Genomic DNA, 13,077 nt, shown 5'->3' on the forward strand with positions numbered 1-13,077 from the left:
ACCCCAACTCACCTTTCCCCTTAAGCAAGCATAAGTTGGTTTTCTACATTTGAGACCCTGTTCTGTTTTGAAATTCAGTTCCTGTGTAGCCAAGTTTAAATTCCGTGTATTAGTGACATCTTATGATGTTTCTTTTTCTGTGTGACTTATTTCACTTAGAATCATCGTACCTGAATCCACTCATTATGCTGCTACGGGTCTGATGACATAGATTTCATTGCTGAGTGATACTGCATTGTACGTAAGTACCACAACTTTATCCATTTTTCGCTTTCTGTGATATTGAACTTGTAGCGTCAACGAGGTTCTTGTAAACACAGCCGTCCCAAACTTTGGGGTGGCTGTGTCTTTTTGATTATAATTTCCCTAAGCTACAGGACCATAAGTGGAAGTGCCCTAGGCTCTGTTGCTTTGTTTTCTAGATGTTTCAGGAAACATCATACACTTCTCCAGAGTGGCTGTTGGCAATTTGCATCCCGCCCATCAGCATAACAAGGCTCCCAGTTCTCCATGGCCTGTCCTGCCTTTCTGGATTTTACACTTTTTTCAGAAGGCCCTTTTGACCGGGGGGCAGTGAGACTTCATTGTAGTGCAGATTTCCTTTGCAAGCTTGCTTGGTTGGCCAAAAAGGGCGTATGCGTTTTTTCCTGAATATATTCAGGAAAAAACGCATACGCCCTTTTTGGCCAAGTGTATCATTGTGGACGTTCTGCCTCTTTTCCTATGCTTTACATGCAATTCCAGTCTACCTCCTGAAATCGGTTTCCTGCAATTCTGCCCCGCTGTCAAGTCCTCTTGGCAGCCTTACTTCAATATATTTTTGGACGATAGCTGTCATTTATAACTCTGCAGGGTTGTGAATGACAGTGCCCCTGAGCTCCTTTCTTCAACTCGCTTTCTTGTGAGCTGGCCGCAACACCGCAGGATTGCTTCAGGCCCTAGTGTGGTTCCGGCATGGCACGCTGAGCCTTTGGTTACTTCCTCTTCCTGGTGGGAAATGAGAGTTCAATTTGCCCGTCCAGACACCTCCAGCTAGTCTCTCATTGGTTCTCCCTATTCCTGTTCATTTTCCGCAGAAATTGCAAACTGGGCCAAACAGCAGTTTAAAGGCACTGACTCTCCAAGTGGGGAGAGTGTTAGTAAAGCGTCTGGAATGTTGCACCCGAGTACCAGGGGACGAAAACTGAGACACATTTGAACACGTTTCCCGATCACACGGTGGATCGTACTCTGGGTTCCACATGCATGTTTTAGCTGAAGGAAGAATCCCTTAAACCTGGAGAGTTGAGACCCATGGAATGGGTACCATGCAATATGACTTCAAAGGGTCTTCATTTGCTCACCGAACCTCACCAATCCTATCACTGCTGCGTTTATGCCACTGTACACACGCTTGATTCTCTTTCGGAGACATATAAATCCATAGGTTTTAAGATTCTTACTAGTCAGGTATATTCTTAGGCGTTTAATATGGGGTGTTGAGTCCACTTCGTTGAGCAAGGAGTAGCTCTTGTCTATTACATATTTGGCTTATGGAGCGGTATCTGTGCTAATTTCAATCTCTGGTTTTATGCAGCACCCCAACTCACCTTTCCCCTTAAGCAAGCATAAGTTGGTTTTCTACATTTGAGACCCTGTTCTGTTTAGAAATTCAGTTCCTGTGTACCCAAGTTTAAATTCCGTGTATTAGTGACATCTTATGATGTTTCTTTTTCTGTGTGACTTATTTCACTTAGAATCATCGTACCTGAATCCACTCATTATGCTGCTACGGGACTGATGACATAGATTTCATTGCTGAGTGATACTGCATTGTACGTAAGTACCACAACTTTATCCATTTTTCGCTTTCTTTGATATTGAACTTGTACCGTCAACGAGGTTCTTGTAAACACAGCCGTCCCAAACTTTGGGGTGGCTGTGTCTTTTTAATTATAATTTCCCTAAGCTACAGGACCATAAGTGGAAGTGCCCTAGGCTCTGTTGCTTTGTTTTTTAGATGTTTCAGGAAACATCATACACTTCTCCAGAGTGGCTGTTGGCAATTTGCATCCCGCCCATCAGCATAACAAGGCTCCCAGTTCTCCATGGCCTGTCCTGCCTTTCTGGATTTTACACTTTTTTCAGATGGCCCTTTTGACCGGGGGGCGGTGAGACTTCATTGTAGTGCAGATTTCCTTTGCAAGCTTGCTTGGTTGGCCAAAAAGGGCGTATGCGTTTTTTCCTGAATATATTCAGGAAAAAACGCATACGCCCTTTTTGGCCAAGTGCATCATTGTGGACGTTCTGCCTCTTTTCCTATGCTTTACATGCAATTCCAGTCTACCTCCTGAAATCGGTTTCCTGCAATTCTGCCCCGCTGTCAAGTCCTCTTGGCAGCCTTACTTCAATATATTTTTGGACGATAGCTGTCATTTATAACTCTGCAGGGTTGTGAATGACAGTGCCCCTGAGCTCCTTTCTTCAACTGGCTTTCTTGTGAGCTGGCCGCAACACCGCAGGATTGCTTCAGGCCCTAGTGTGGTTCCGGCATGGCACGCTGAGCCTTTGGTTAATTCCTCTTCCTGGTGGGAAATGAGAGTTAAATTTGCCCGTCCAGACACCTCCAGCTAGTCTCTCATTGGTTCTCCCTATTCCTGTTCATTTTCCGCAGAAATTGCAAACTGGGCCAAACAGCAGGTTAAAGGCACTGACTCTCCAAGTGGGGAGAGTGTTAGTAAAGCGTCTGGAATGTTGCACCCGAGTACCAGGGGACGAAAACTGAGACACATTTGAACACGTTTCCCGATCACACGGTGGATCGTACTCTGGGTTCCACATGCATGTTTTAGCTGAAGGAAGAATCCCTTAAACCTGGAGAGTTGAGACCCATGGAATGGGTACCATGCAATATGACTTCAAAGGGTCTGCCTTTGCTCACCAAACCTCACCAATCCTATCACTGCTGCGTTTATGCCACTGTACACACGCTTGATTCTCTTTCGGAGACATATAAATCCATAGGTTTTAAGATTCTTACTAGTCAGGTATATTCTTAGGCGTTTAATATGGGGTGTTGAGTCCACTTCGTTGAGCAAGGAGTAGCTCTTGTCTGTGACATATTTGGCTTATGGAGCGGTATCTGTGCTAATTTCAATCTCTGGTTTTATGCAGCACCCCAACTCACCTTTCCCCTTAAGCAAGCATAAGTTGGTTTTCTACATTTGAGACCCTGTTCTGTTTAGAAATTCAGTTCCTGTGTAGCCAAGTTTAAATTCCGTGTATTAGTGACATCTTATGATGTTTCTTTTTCTGTGTGACTTATTTCACTTAGAATCATCGTACCTGAATCCACTCATTATGCTGCTACGGGACTGATGACATAGATTTCATTGCTGAGTGATACTGCATTGTACGTAAGTACCACAACTTTATCCATTTTTCGCTTTCTGTGATATTGAACTTGTACCGTCAACGAGGTTCTTATAAACACAGCCGTCCCAAACTTTGGGGTGGCTGTGTCTTTTTGATTATAATTTCCCTAAGCTACAGGACCATAAGTGGAAGTGCCCTAGGCTCTGTTGCTTTGTTTTTTAGATGTTTCAGGAAACATCATACTCTTCTCCAGAGTGGCTGTTGGCAATTTGCATCCCGCCCATCAGCATAACAAGGCTCCCAGTTCTCCATGGCCTGTCCTGCCTTTCTGGATTTTACACTTTTTTCAGATGGCCCTTTTGACCGGGGGGCAGTGAGACTTCATTGTAGTGCAGATTTCCTTTGCAAGCTTGCTTGGTTGGCCAAAAAGGGCGTATGCGTTTTTTCCTGAATATATTCAGGAAAAAACGCATACGCCCTTTTTGGCCAAGTGCATCATTGTGGACGTTCTGCCTCTTTTCCTATGCTTTACATGCAATTCCAGTCTACCTCCTGAAATCGGTTTCCTGCAATTCTGCCCCGCTGTCAAGTCCTCTTGGCAGCCTTACTTCAATATATTTTTGGACGATAGCTGTCATTTATATCTCTGCAGGGTTGTGAATGATAGTGCCCCTGAGCTCCTTTCTTCAACTCGCTTTCTTGTGAGCTGGCCGCAACACCGCAGGATTGCTTCAGGCCCTAGTGTGGTTCCGGCATGGCACGCTGAGCCTTTGGTTAATTCCTCTTCCTGGTGGGAAATGAGAGTTAAATTTGCCCGTCCAGACACCTCCAGCTAGTCTCTCATTGGTTCTCCCTATTCCTGTTCATTTTCCGCAGAAATTGCAAACTGGGCCAAACAGCAGGTTAAAGGCACTGACTCTCCAAGTGGGGAGAGTGTTAGTAAAGCGTCTGGAATGTTGCACCCGAGTACCAGGGGACGAAAACTGAGACACATTTGAACACGTTTCCCGATCACACGGTGGATCGTACTCTGGGTTCCACATGCATGTTTTAGGTGAAGGAAGAATCCCTTAAACCTGGAGAGTTGAGACCCATGGAATGGGTACCATGCAATATGACTTCAAAGGGTCTGCATTTGCTCACCGAACCTCACCAATCCTATCACTGCTGCGTTTATGCCACTGTACACACGCTTGATTCTCTTTCGGAGACATATAAATCCATAGGTTTTAAGATTCTTACTAGTCAGGTATATTCTTAGGCGTTTAATATGGGGTGTTGAGTCCACTTCGTTGAGCAAGGAGTAGCTCTTGTCTATGACATATTTGGCTTATGGAGCGGTATCTGTGCTAATTTCAATCTCTGGTTTTATGCAGCACCCCAACTCACCTTTCCCCTTAAGCAAGCATAAGTTGGTTTTCTACATTTGAGACCCTGTTCTGTTTTGAAATTCAGTTCCTGTGTAGCCAAGTTTAAATTCCGTGTATTAGTGACATCTTATGATGTTTCTTTTTCTGTGTGACTTATTTCACTTAGAATCATCGTACCTGAATCCACTCATTATGCTGCTACGGGACTGATGACATAGATTTCATTGCTGAGTGATACTGCATTGTACGTAAGTACCACAACTTTATCCATATTTCGCTTTCTGTGATATTGAACTTGTACCGTCAACGAGGTTCTTATAAACACAGCCATCCCAAACTTTGGGGTGGCTGTGTCTTTTTGATTATAATTTCCCTAAGCTACAGGACCATAAGTGGAAGTGCCCTAGGCTCTGTTGCTTTGTTTTTTAGATGTTTCAGGAAACATCATACTCTTCTCCAGAGTGGCTGTTGGCAATTTGCATCCCGCCCATCAGCATAACAAGGCTCCCAGTTCTCCATGGCCTGTCCTGCCTTTCTGGATTTTACACTTTTTTCAGATGGCCCTTTTGACTGGGGGGCAGTGAGACTTCATTGTAGTGCAGATTTCCTTTGCAAGCTTGCTTGGTTGGCCAAAAAGGGCGTATGCGTTTTTTCCTGAATATATTCAGGAAAAAACGCATACGCCGTTTTTGGCCAAGTGCATCATTGTGGACGTTCTGCCTCTTTTCCTATGCTTTACATGCAATTCCAGTCTACCTCCTGAAATCGGTTTCCTGCAATTCTGCCCCGCTGTCTAGTCCTCTTGGCAGCCTTACTTGAATATATTTTTGGACGATAGCTGTCATTTATAACTCTGCAGGGTTGTGAATGACAGTGCCCCTGAGCTCCTTTCTTCAACTCGCTCTCTTGTGAGCTGGCCGCAACACCGCAGGATTGCTTCAGGCCCTAGTGTGGTTCCGGCATGGCACGCTGAGCCTTTGGTTAATTCCTCTTCCTGGTGGGAAATGAGAGTTAAATTTGCCCGTCCAGACACCTCCAGCTAGTCTCTCATTGGTTCTCCCTATTCCTGTTCATTTTCCGCAGAAATTGCAAACTGGGCCAAACAGCAGGTTAAAGGCACTGACTCTCCAAGTGGGGAGAGTGTTAGTAAAGCATCTGGAATGTTGCACCCGAGTACCAGGGGACGAAAACTGAGACACATTTGAACACGTTTCCCGATCACACGGTGGATCGTACTCTGGGTTCCACATGCATGTTTTAGCTGAAGGAAGAATCCCTTAAACCTGGAGAGTTGAGACCCATGGAATGGGTACCATGCAATATGACTTCAAAGGGTCTGCATTTGCTCACCGAACCTCACCAATCCTATCACTGCTGCGTTTATGCCACTGTACACACGCTGGATTCTCTTTCGGAGACATATAAATCCATAGGTTTTAAGATTCTTACTAGTCAGGTATATTCTTAGGCGTTTAATATGGGGTGTTGAGTCCACTTCGTTGAGCAAGGAGTAGCTCTTGTCTATTACATATTTGGCTTATGGAGCGGTATCTGTGCTAATTTCAATCTCTGGTTTTATGCAGCACCCCAACTCACCTTTCCCCTTAAGCAAGCATAAGTTGGTTTTCTACATTTGAGACCCTGTTCTGTTTAGAAATTCAGTTCCTGTGTAGCCAAGTTTAAATTCCGTGTATTAGTGACATCTTATGATGTTTCTTTTTCTGTGTGACTTATTTCACTTAGAATCATCGTACCTGAATCCACTCATTATGCTGCTACGGGACTGATGACATAGATTTCATTGCTGAGTGATACTGCATTGTACGTAAGTACCACAACTTTATCCATTTTTCGCTTTCTTTGATATTGAACTTGTACCGTCAACGAGGTTCTTGTAAACACAGCCGTCCCAAACTTTGGGGTGGCTGTGTCTTTTTGATTATAATTTCCCTAAGCTACAGGACCATAAGTGGAAGTCCCCTAGGCTCTGTTGCTTTGTTTTTTAGATGTTTCAGGAAACATCATACACTTCTCCAGAGTGGCTGTTGGCAATTTGCATCCCGCCCATCAGCATAACAAGGCTCCCAGTTCTCCATGGCCTGTCCTGCCTTTCTGGATTTTACACTTTTTTCAGATGGCCCTTTTGACCGGGGGCAGTGAGACTTCATTGTAGTGCAGATTTCCTTTGCAAGCTTGCTTGGTTGGCCAAAAAGGGCGTATGCGTTTTTTCCTGAATATATTCAGGAAAAAACGCATACGCCCTTTTTGGCCAAGTGCATCATTGTGGACGTTCTGCCTCTTTTCCTATGCTTTACATGCAATTCCAGTCTACCTCCTGAAATCGGTTTCCTGCAATTCTGCCCCGCTGTCAAGTCCTCTTGGCAGCCTTACTTCAATATATTTTTGGACGATAGCTGTCATTTATAACTCTGCAGGGTTGTGAATGACAGTGCCCCTGAGCTCCTTTCTTCAGCTCGCTTTCTTGTGAGCTGGCCGCAACACCGCAGGATTGCTTCAGGCCCTAGTGTGGTTCCGGCATGGCACGCTGAGCCTTTGGTTAATTCCTCTTCCTGGTGGGAAATGAGAGTTAAATTTGCCCGTCCAGACACCTCCAGCTAGTCTCTCATTGGTTCTCCCTATTCCTGTTCATTTTCCGCAGAAATTGCAAACTGGGCCAAACAGCAGGTTAAAGGCACTGACTCTCCAAGTGGGGAGAGTGTTAGTAAAGCGTCTGGAATGTTGCACCCGAGTACCAGGGGACGAAAACTGAGACACATTTGAACACGTTTCCCGATCACACGGTGGATCGTACTCTGGGTTCCACATGCATGTTTTAGCTGAAGGAAGAATCCCTTAAACCTGGAGAGTTGAGACCCATGGAATGGGTACCATGCGATATGACTTCAAAGGGTCTGCATTTGCTCACCGAACCTCACCAATCCTATCACTGCTGCGTTTATGCCACTGTACACACGCTCGATTCTCTTTCAGAGACATATAAATCCATAGGTTTTAAGATTCTTACTAGTCATGTATATTCTTAGGCGTTTAATATGGGGTGTTGAGTCCACTTCGTTGAGCAAGGAGTAGCTCTTGTCTATGACATATTTGGCTTATGGAGCGGTATCTGTGCTAATTTCAATCTCTGGTTTTATGCAGCACCCCAACTCACCTTTCCCCTTAAGCAAGCATAAGTTGGTTTTCTACATTTGAGACCCTGTTCTGTTTTGAAATTCAGTTCCTGTGTAGCCAAGTTTAAATTCCATGTATTAGTGACATCTTATGATGTTTCTTTTTCTGTGTGACTTATTTCACTTAGAATCATCGTACCTGAATCCACTCATTATGCTGCTACGGGACTGATGACATAGATTTCATTGCTGAGTGATACTGCATTGTACGTAAGTACCACAACTTTATCCATTTTTCGCTTTCTGTGATATTGAACTTGTACCGTCAACGAGGTTCTTGTAAACACAGCCGTCCCAAACTTTGGGGTGGCTGTGTCTTTTTGATTATAATTTCCCTAAGCTACAGGACCATAAGTGGAAGTCCCCTAGGCTCTGTTGCTTTGTTTTCTAGATGTTTCAGGAAACATCATACACTTCTCCAGAGTGGCTGTTGGCAATTTGCATCCCGCCCATCAGCATAACAAGGCTCCCAGTTCTCCATGGCCTGTCCTGCCTTTCTGGATTTTACACTTTTTTCAGATGGCCCTTTTGACCGGGGGCAGTGAGACTTCATTGTAGTGCAGATTTCCTTTGCAAGCTTGCTTGGTTGGCCAAAAAGGGCGTATGCGTTTTTTCTTGAATATATTCAGGAAAAAACGCATACGCCCTTTTTGGCCAAGTGCATCATTGTGGACGTTCTGCCTCTTTTCCTATGCTTTACATGCAATTCCAGTCTACCTCCTGAAATCGGTTTCCTGCAATTCTGCCCCGCTGTCAAGTCCTCTTGGCAGCCTTACTTCAATATATTTTTGGACGATAGCTGTCATTTATAACTCTGCAGGGTTGTGAATGACAGTGCCCCTGAGCTCCTTTCTTCAACTCGCTTTCTTGTGAGCTGGCCGCAACACCGCAGGATTGCTTCAGGCCCTAGTGTGGTTCCGGCATGGCACGCTGAGCCTTTGGTTAATTCCTCTTCCTGGTGGGAAATGAGAGTTAAATTTGCCCGTCCAGACACCTCCAGCTAGTCTCTCATTGGTTCTCCCTATTCCTGTTCATTTTCCGCAGAAATTGCAAACTGGGCCAAACAGCAGGTTAAAGGCACTGACTCTCCAAGTGGGGAGAGTGTTAGTAAAGCGTCTGGAATGTTGCACCCGAGTACCAGGGGACGAAAACTGAGACACATTTGAACACGTTTCCCGATCACACGGTGGATCGTACTCTGGGTTCCACATGCATGTTTTAGCTGAAGGAAGAATCCCTTAAACCTGGAGAGTTGAGACCCATGGAATGGGTACCATGCAATATGACTTCAAAGGGTCTGCATTTGCTCACCGAACCTCACCAATCCTATCACTGCTGCGTTTATGCCACTGTACACACGCTTGATTCTCTTTCGGAGACATATAAATCCATAGGTTTTAAGATTCTTACTAGTCAGGTATATTCTTAGGCGTTTAATATGGGGTGTTGAGTCCACTTCGTTGAGCAAGGAGTAGCTCTTGTCTATGACATATTTGGCTTATGGAGCGGTATCTGTGCTAATTTCAATCTCTGGTTTTATGCAGCACCCCAACTCACCTTTCCCCTTAAGCAAGCATACGTTGGTTTTCTACATTTGAGACCCTGTTCTGTTTTGAAATTCAGTTCCTGTGTAGCCAAGTTTAAATTCCGTGTATTAGTGACATCTTATGATGTATCTTTTTCTGTGTGACTTATTTCACTTAGAATCATCGTACCTGAATCCACTCATTATGCTGCTACGGGACTGATGACATAGATTTCATTGCTGAGTGATACTGCATTGTACGTAAGTACCACAACTTTATCCATTTTTCGCTTTCTGTGATATTGAACTTGTACCGTCAACGAGGTTCTTGTAAACACAGCCGTCCCAAACTTTGGGGTGGCTGTGTCTTTTTGATTATAATTTCCCTATGCTACAGGACCATAAGTGGAAGTGCCCTAGGCTCTGTTGCTTTGTTTTTTAGATGTTTCAGGAAACATCATACACTTCTCCAGAGTGGCTGTTGGCAATTTGCATCCCGCGCATCAGCATAACAAGGCTCCCAGTTCTCCATGGCCCTTCCTGCCTTTCTGGATTTTACACTTTTTTCAGATGGCCCTTTTGACCGGGGGGCGGTGAGACTTCATTGTAGTGCAGATTTCCTTTGCAAGCTTGCTTGGTTGGCCAAAAAGGGCGTATGCGTTTTTTCCTGAATATATTCAGGAAAAAACGCATACGCCCTTTTTGACCAAGTGCATCATTGTGGACGTTCTGCCTCTTTTCCTATGCTTTACATGCAATTCCAGTCTACCTCCTGAAATCGGTTTCCTGCAATTCTGCCCCACTGTCAAGTCCTCTTGGCAGCCTTACTTCAATATATTTTTGGACGATAGCTGTCATTTATAACTCTGCAGGGTTGTGAATGATAGTGCCCCTGAGCTCCTTTCTACAACTCGCGCTCTTGTGAGCTGGCCGCATCACCGCAGGATTGCTTCAGGCCCTAGTGTGGTTCCGGCATGGCACGCTGAGCCTTTGGTTAATTCCTCTTCCTGGTGGGAAATGAGAGTTAAATTTGCCCGTCCAGACACCTCCAGCTAGTCTCTCATTGGTTCTCCCTATTCCTGTTCATTTTCCGCAGAAATTGCAAACTGGGCCAAACAGCAGGTTAAAGGCACTGACTCTCCAAGTGGGGAGAGTGTTAGTAAAGCGTCTGGAATGTTGCACCCGAGTACCAGGGGACGAAAACTGAGACACATTTGAACACGTTTCCCGATCACACGGTGGATCGTACTCTGGGTTCCACATGCATGTTTTAGCTGAAGGAAGAATCCCTTAAACCTGGAGAGTTGAGACCCATGGAATGGGTACCATGCAATATGACTTCAAAGGGTCTGCATTTGCTCACCGAACCTCACCAATCCTATCACTGCTGCGTTTATGCCACTGTACACACGCTTGATTCTCTTTCGGAGACATATAAATCCATAGGTTTTAAGATTCTTACTAGTCAGGTATATTCTTAGGCGTTTAATATGGGGTGTTGAGTCCACTTCGTTGAGCAAGGAGTAGCTCTTGTCTATGACATATTTGGCTTATGGAGCGGTATCTGTGCTAATTTCAATCTCTGGTTTTATGCAGCACCCCAACTCACCTTTCCCCTTAAGCAAGCATAAGTTGGTTTTCTACATTTGAGACCCTGTTCTGTTTTGAAATTCAGTTCCTGTGTAGCCAAGTTTAAATTCCGTGTATTAGTGACATCTTATGATGTTTCTTTTTCTGTGTGACTTATTTCACTTAGAATCATCGTACCTGAATCCACTCATTATGCTGCTACGGGACTGATGACATAGATTTCATTGCTGAGTGATACTGCATTGTACGTAAGTACCACAACTTTATCCATATTTCGCTTTCTGTGATATTGAACTTGTACCGTCAACGAGGTTCTTATAAACACAGCCGTCCCAAACTTTGGGGTGGCTGTGTCTTTTTGATTATAATTTCCCTAAGCTATAGGACCATAAGTGGAAGTGCCCTAGGCTCTGTTGCTTTGTTTTCTAGATGTTTCAGGAAACATCATACACTTCTCCAGAGTGGCTGTTGGCAATTTGCATCCCGCCCATCAGCATAACAAGGCTCCCAGTTCTCCATGGCCTGTCCTGCCTTTCTGGATTTTACACTTTTTTCAGAAGGCCCTTTTGACCGGGGGGCGGTGAGACTTCATTGTAGTGCAGATTTCCTTTGCAAGCTTGCTTGGTTGGCCAAAAAGGGCGTATGCGTTTTTTCCTGAATATATTCAGGAAAAAACGCATACGCCCTTTTTGGCCAAGTGTATCATTGTGGACGTTCTGCCTCTTTTCCTATGCTTTACATGCAATTCCAGTCTACCTCCTGAAATCGGTTTCCTGCAATTCTGCCCCGCTGTCAAGTCCTCTTGGCAGCCTTACTTCAATATATTTTTGGACGATAGCTGTCATTTATAACTCTGCAGGGTTGTGAATGACAGTGCCCCTGAGCTCCTTTCTTCAACTGGCTTTCTTGTGAGCTGGCCGCAACACCGCAGGATTGCTTCAGGCCCTAGTGTGGTTCCGGCATGGCACGCTGAGCCTTTGGTTACTTCCTCTTCCTGGTGGGAAATGAGAGTTAAATTTGCCCGTCCAGACACCTCCAGCTAGTCTCTCATTGGTTCTCCCTATTCCTGTTCATTTTCCGCAGAAATTGCAAACTGGGCCAAACAGCAGGTTAAAGGCACTGACTCTCCAAGTGGGGAGAGTGTTAGTAAAGCGTCTGGAATGTTGCACCCGAGTACCAGGGGACGAAAACTGAGACACATTTGAACACGTTTCCCGATCACACGGTGGATCGTACTCTGGGTTCCACATGCATGTTTTAGCTGAAGGAAGAATCCCTTAAACCTGGAGAGTTGAGACCCATGGAATGGGTACCATGCAATATGACTTCAAAGGGTCTGCATTTGCTCACCGAACCTCACCAATCCTATCACTGCTGCGTTTATGCCACTGTACACACGCTTGATTCTCTTTCGGAGACATATAAATCCATAGGTTTTAAGATTCTTACTAGTCAGGTATATTCTTAGGCGTTTAATATGGGGTGTTGAGTCCACTTCGTTGAGCAAGGAGTAGCTCTTGTCTATTACATATTTGGCTTATGGAGCGGTATCTGTGCTAATTTCAATCTCTGGTTTTATGCAGCACCCCAACTCACCTTTCCCCTTAAGCAAGCATAAGTTGGTTTTCTACATTTGAGACCCTGTTCTGTTTTGAAATTCAGTTCCTGTGTACCCAAGTTTAAATTCCGTGTATTAGTGACATCTTATGATGTTTCTTTTTCTGTGTGACTTATTTCACTTAGAATCATCGTACCTGAATCCACTCATTATGCTGCTACGGGACTGATGACATAGATTTCATTGCTGAGTGATACTGCATTGTACGTAAGTACCACAACTTTATCCATTTTTCGCTTTCTTTGATATTGAACTTGTACTGTCAACGAGGTTCTTGTAAACACAGCCGTCCCAAACTTTGGGGTGGCTGTGTCTTTTTGATTATAATTTCCCTAAGCTACAGGACCATAAGTGGAAGTGCCCTAGGCTCTGTTGCTTTGTTTTTTAGATGTTTCAGGAAACATCATACACTTCTCCAGAGTGGCTGTT

This window comes from Leucopleurus acutus, assembly GCF_964270905.1.
Source record: "Leucopleurus acutus genome assembly, chromosome: 6".
Taxonomy (NCBI): domain Eukaryota; kingdom Metazoa; phylum Chordata; class Mammalia; order Artiodactyla; family Delphinidae; genus Leucopleurus; species Leucopleurus acutus.